The sequence below is a fragment of the Syngnathus typhle genome, unplaced genomic scaffold (assembly GCF_033458585.1).
Source record: "Syngnathus typhle isolate RoL2023-S1 ecotype Sweden unplaced genomic scaffold, RoL_Styp_1.0 HiC_scaffold_125, whole genome shotgun sequence".
Lineage (NCBI taxonomy): Eukaryota > Metazoa > Chordata > Actinopteri > Syngnathiformes > Syngnathidae > Syngnathus > Syngnathus typhle.
The window spans coordinates 176797-182500 of record NW_026872031.1 but is presented as its reverse complement, the minus strand read 5'-3'; positions in this window follow the sequence as shown (position 1 = coordinate 182500).

The window sequence follows — 5704 nt, the reverse complement described above, 5'->3', positions numbered from 1 at the left end:
CGGGAGGGAAGCTGCGCCCCGTCCGAGTCAGACTCGGTCGTTGCGGCCCCCCCGAGCCCGCACGCCTCTCGCGGAAGGTCATACGCCACCGGCGGCACGAAAGACGCCTCCCGCAACGCGGTAGTCGGGAAAGGCTATTCGGATAGTCGAGCAGAGTTGCGACAACACATCCCGCGGTGCCGTCTGGTTAGGCAAGGGTTTGAGAAACAGCATTCGCGGTAGACCGGCGCGGCCGGCGGACACCCACGCGGCGTGCCGCAATCGGATCGCGCGCTCGGCCTCCGTTGATTTCCTCTAGGTGGGTGATTCGGGGCGTCTCGGTCTCGCTGCCGTTCGGTCGCGCCAAGGCCTGCGGGGGCGGCGCGTAGCGCACGCTCTCGCGGCGGCCGAGGCGCTAGAGTGCGACCCGCAAGTGGGGAGGAACCGTCCACCCAACGCCGGCGCGAGCCGGGGCCGGTGGGGGCCCTACCAAGGCGGGTCATGAGTGCCAGTCGGTCAGTTCGGGAGAAGGGGAGGGTACTCGGAGGCCCGCCGGGAGCAGACGGGGGTCCGGAAGCTGAGGGGGGTGAAGGACGGCGGCCGGGAGCAGACGGCCGTCCCCGGGAGGGGGTGTTCGTTCACGTGCGGACGCCGGGAGCAGGCGGCCGTCACGCGATTCTGCCAACCGTTCCTACCGGCCTGTGTTTAAGGAGGCGGCCGGTCCTCCGTCCTTGGATGGATAAGATTCGCAGATTTTCGCCCGGCCTGTGTTTAAGGAGGCGGCCGGTTCCCTCCTTCCTTCCTTTCTTGGATGTATAACATTCGCAGATTTTCGCCCGGCCGGTGGTTTAAGGAGGCGGCCGGTCCTCCCTCCTTGGATGTATAACATTCGCAGATTTTCGCCCGGCCTATGTTTAGTGAGGCGACCGGTCCTCCCTCCTTGGATGTATAACATTCGCATATTTTCGCCCGGCCGGTGGTTTAAGGAGGCGGCCGGTCCTCCCTCCTTGGATGTATAACATTCGCAGATTTTCGCCCGGCCTATGTTTAGTGAGGCGACCGGTCCTCCGTGGAGAGCGACCCGCAAGTGGGGAGGAACCGTCCACCCAACGCCGGCGCGAGCCGGGGCCGGTGGGGGCCCTACCAAGGCGGGTCTCATTGCCTGTCGGTCAGTTCGGGAGAAGGTGGGGGTACTCGGAGGCCCGCCGGGAGCAGACGGGGGTCCGGAAGGTGAGGGGGTGAAGGACGGCGGTCGGGAGCAGACGGCCGTCCCCGGGAGGGGGTGTTCGTTCACGTGCGGACGCCGGGAGCAGGCGGCCGTCACGCAATTCTGCCAACCGTTCCCACCGGCCTGTGTTTAAGGAGGCGGCCGGTCCTCCACGAGAAGAATTCTGCCAAACGTTCCACCGGCCTGTGTTTAAGGAGGCGGCCGGTCCTCCCCGTCGTTCCGCCGGCTTGTGTTTAAGGAGGCGGCCGGTCCTCCACGAGAAGAATTCTGCCAAACGTTCCACCGGCCTGTGTTTAAGGAGGCGGCCGGTCCTCCCCGTCGTTCCGCCGGCTTGTGTTTAAGGAGGCGGCCGGTCCTCCACTATTCCTTCCTTGGATGGAAAGCATGTAGCACTTTGAAAATTTTCGAGCACTGTGACACTTTGAAAATTTTCGAGAGTTTTTGTACTTAGAAAATTTTTCGCTCTTGCACTTCCAGAGTGCTTTGCGGTAGCTCCTAGGTTCGCTGTCCGAGCATGTGAACACTTTTTGGGGGGGAACACATCGCTAGAGACACCAGCCGCCTGGTTCTCGGGGCCAAAACTTGTGTTCCCCACACTCGTTCTGACTATATTTTGCGATTTGGGGGTAAAGGTAATGAGTACAGTGACTAGGGGGACCAACTCATCGTACTCTGGCGCACCAACAGACCAAAGCTGGTACTGCACTTACCCCTGGTACCCCAACGCCTGGTACCTGACGGGCGAGAGGCTGATTTTTCGCTATTTGCGGCCGACCGAGGGAACCAGACAAAGCGGACACTTTACGGCGCAAGAGCCGTTGGCACTTAGAAATTTTTCGACAAAGTTGGCGCGAGCTCCAGAAGGAGAGGCTGATTTTTCGCTATTTGTGGCCGACCGAGGGAACCAGGCAAAGCGGACACTTTACGGCGCAAGAGCCGTTGGCACTTAGAAATTTTTTGACAAAGTTGGCGCGAGCTCCAGAAGGAGAGGCTGATTTTTCGCTATTTGTGGCCGACCGAGGGAACCAGGCAAAGCGGACACTTTACGGCGCAAGAGCCGTTGGCACTTAGAAATTTTTTGACAAAGTTGGCGCGAGCTCCAGAAGGAGAGGCTGATTTTTCGCTATTTGTGGCCGACCGAGGGAACCAGGCAAAGCGGACACTTTACGGCGCAAGAGCCGTTGGCACTTAGAAAATATTCGCCAAAGTTGGCACGAGCTCCAGAAGGAGAGGCTGATTTTTCGCTATTTGTGGCCGACCGAGGGAACCAGACAAAGCGGACACATTACGGCGCAAGAGCCGTTGGCACTTAGAAAATATTCGCCAAAGTTGGCACGAGCTCCAGAAGGAGAGGCTGATTTTTCGCTATTTGTGGCCGACCGAGGGAACCAGACAAAGCGGACACTTTACGGCGCAAGAGCCGTTGGCACTTGCGCGAGCTCCAGAAGGAGAGGCTGATTTTTCGCTATTTGTGGCCGACCGAGGGAACCAGACAAAGCGGACACTTTACGGCGCAAGAGCCGTTGGCACTTAGAAAATATTCGCCAAAGTTGGCACGAGCTCCAGAAGGAGAGGCTGATTTTTCGCCGTTTGTGGCCGACCGAGGGAACCAGACAAAGCGGACACTTTACGGCGCAAGAGCCGTTGGCACTTAGGCGAGCTCCAGAAGGAGAGGCTGATTTTTCGCTATTTGTGGCCGACCGAGGGAACCAGGCAAAGCGGACACATTACGGCGCAAGAGCCGTTGGCACTTAGAAAATATTCGCCAAAGTTGGCACGAGCTCCAGAAGGAGAGGCTGATTTTTCGCTATTTGTGGCCGACCGAGGGAACCAGGCAAAGCGGACACTTTACGGCGCAAGAGCCGTTGGCACTTAGAAATTTTTTGACAAAGTTGGCGCGAGCTCCAGAAGGAGAGGCTGGTTTTTCGCTATTTGTGGCCGACCGAGGGAACCAGGCAAAGCGGACACATTACGGCGCAAGAGCCGTTGGCACTTAGGCGAGCTCCAGAAGGAGAGGCTGATTTTTCGCTATTTGTGGCCGACCGAGGGAACCAGGCAAAGCGGACACATTACGGCGCAAGAGCCGTTGGCACTTAGGCGAGCTCCAGAAGGAGAGGCTGGTTTTTCGCTATTTGTGGCCGACCGAGGGAACCAGGCAAAGCGGACACATTACGGCGCAAGAGCCGTTGGCACTTAGGCGAGCTCCAGAAGGAGAGGCTGATTTTTCGCCGTTTGTGGCCGACCGAGGGAACCAGGCAAAGCGGACACATTACGGCGCAAGAGCCGTTGGCACTTAGGCGAGCTCCAGAAGGAGAGGCTGGTTTTTCGCTATTTGTGGCCGACCGAGGGAACCAGGCAAAGCGGACACATTACGGCGCAAGAGCCGTTGGCACTTAGGCGAGCTCCAGAAGGAGAGGCTGATTTTTCGCCGTTTGTGGCCGACCGAGGGAACCAGGCAAAGCGGACACATTACGGCGCAAGAGCCGTTGGCACTTAGGCGAGCTCCAGAAGGAGAGGCTGGTTTTTCGCTATTTGTGGCCGACCGAGGGAACCAGGCAAAGCGGACACATTACGGCGCAAGAGCCGTTGGCACTTAGGCGAGCTCCAGAAGGAGAGGCTGATTTTTCGCCGTTTGTGGCCGACCGAGGGAACCAGGCAAAGCGGACACATTACGGCGCAAGAGCCGTTGGCACTTAGGCGAGCTCCAGAAGGAGAGGCTGGTTTTTCGCTATTTGTGGCCGACCGAGGGAACCAGGCAAAGCGGACACATTACGGCGCAAGAGCCGTTGGCACTTAGGCGAGCTCCAGAAGGAGAGGCTGATTTTTCGCCGTTTGTGGCCGACCGAGGGAACCAGGCAAAGCGGACACATTACGGCGCAAGAGCCGTTGGCACTTAGGCGAGCTCCAGAAGGAGAGGCTGGTTTTTCGCTATTTGTGGCCGACCGAGGGAACCAGGCAAAGCGGACACATTACGGCGCAAGAGCCGTTGGCACTTAGGCGAGCTCCAGAAGGAGAGGCTGATTTTTCGCCGTTTGTGGCCGACCGAGGGAACCAGGCAAAGCGGACACATTACGGCGCAAGAGCCGTTGGCACTTAGGCGAGCTCCAGAAGGAGAGGCTGGTTTTTCGCTATTTGTGGCCGACCGAGGGAACCAGGCAAAGCGGACACATTACGGCGCAAGAGCCGTTGGCACTTAGGCGAGCTCCAGAAGGAGAGGCTGATTTTTCGCCGTTTGTGGCCGACCGAGGGAACCAGGCAAAGCGGACACATTACGGCGCAAGAGCCGTTGGCACTTAGGCGAGCTCCAGAAGGAGAGGCTGGTTTTTCGCTATTTGTGGCCGACCGAGGGAACCAGGCAAAGCGGACACATTACGGCGCAAGAGCCGTTGGCACTTAGGCGAGCTCCAGAAGGAGAGGCTGATTTTTCGCCGTTTGTGGCCGACCGAGGGAACCAGGCAAAGCGGACACATTACGGCGCAAGAGCCGTTGGCACTTAGGCGAGCTCCAGAAGGAGAGGCTGGTTTTTCGCTATTTGTGGCCGACCGAGGGAACCAGGCAAAGCGGACACATTACGGCGCAAGAGCCGTTGGCACTTAGGCGAGCTCCAGAAGGAGAGGCTGATTTTTCGCCGTTTGTGGCCGACCGAGGGAACCAGGCAAAGCGGACACATTACGGCGCAAGAGCCGTTGGCACTTAGGCGAGCTCCAGAAGGAGAGGCTGGTTTTTCGCTATTTGTGGCCGACCGAGGGAACCAGGCAAAGCGGACACATTACGGCGCAAGAGCCGTTGGCACTTAGGCGAGCTCCAGAAGGAGAGGCTGATTTTTCGCCGTTTGTGGCCGACCGAGGGAACCAGGCAAAGCGGACACATTACGGCGCAAGAGCCGTTGGCACTTAGGCGAGCTCCAGAAGGAGAGGCTGGTTTTTCGCTATTTGTGGCCGACCGAGGGAACCAGGCAAAGCGGACACATTACGGCGCAAGAGCCGTTGGCACTTAGGCGAGCTCCAGAAGGAGAGGCTGATTTTTCGCCGTTTGTGGCCGACCGAGGGAACCAGGCAAAGCGGACACATTACGGCGCAAGAGCCGTTGGCACTTAGGCGAGCTCCAGAAGGAGAGGCTGGTTTTTCGCTATTTGTGGCCGACCGAGGGAACCAGGCAAAGCGGACACATTACGGCGCAAGAGCCGTTGGCACTTAGGCGAGCTCCAGAAGGAGAGGCTGATTTTTCGCCGTTTGTGGCCGACCGAGGGAACCAGGCAAAGCGGACACATTACGGCGCAAGAGCCGTTGGCACTTAGGCGAGCTCCAGAAGGAGAGGCTGGTTTTTCGCTATTTGTGGCCGACCGAGGGAACCAGGCAAAGCGGACACATTACGGCGCAAGAGCCGTTGGCACTTAGGCGAGCTCCAGAAGGAGAGGCTGATTTTTCGCCGTTTGTGGCCGACCGAGGGAACCAGGCAAAGCGGACACATTACGGCGCAAGAGCCGTTGGCACTTAG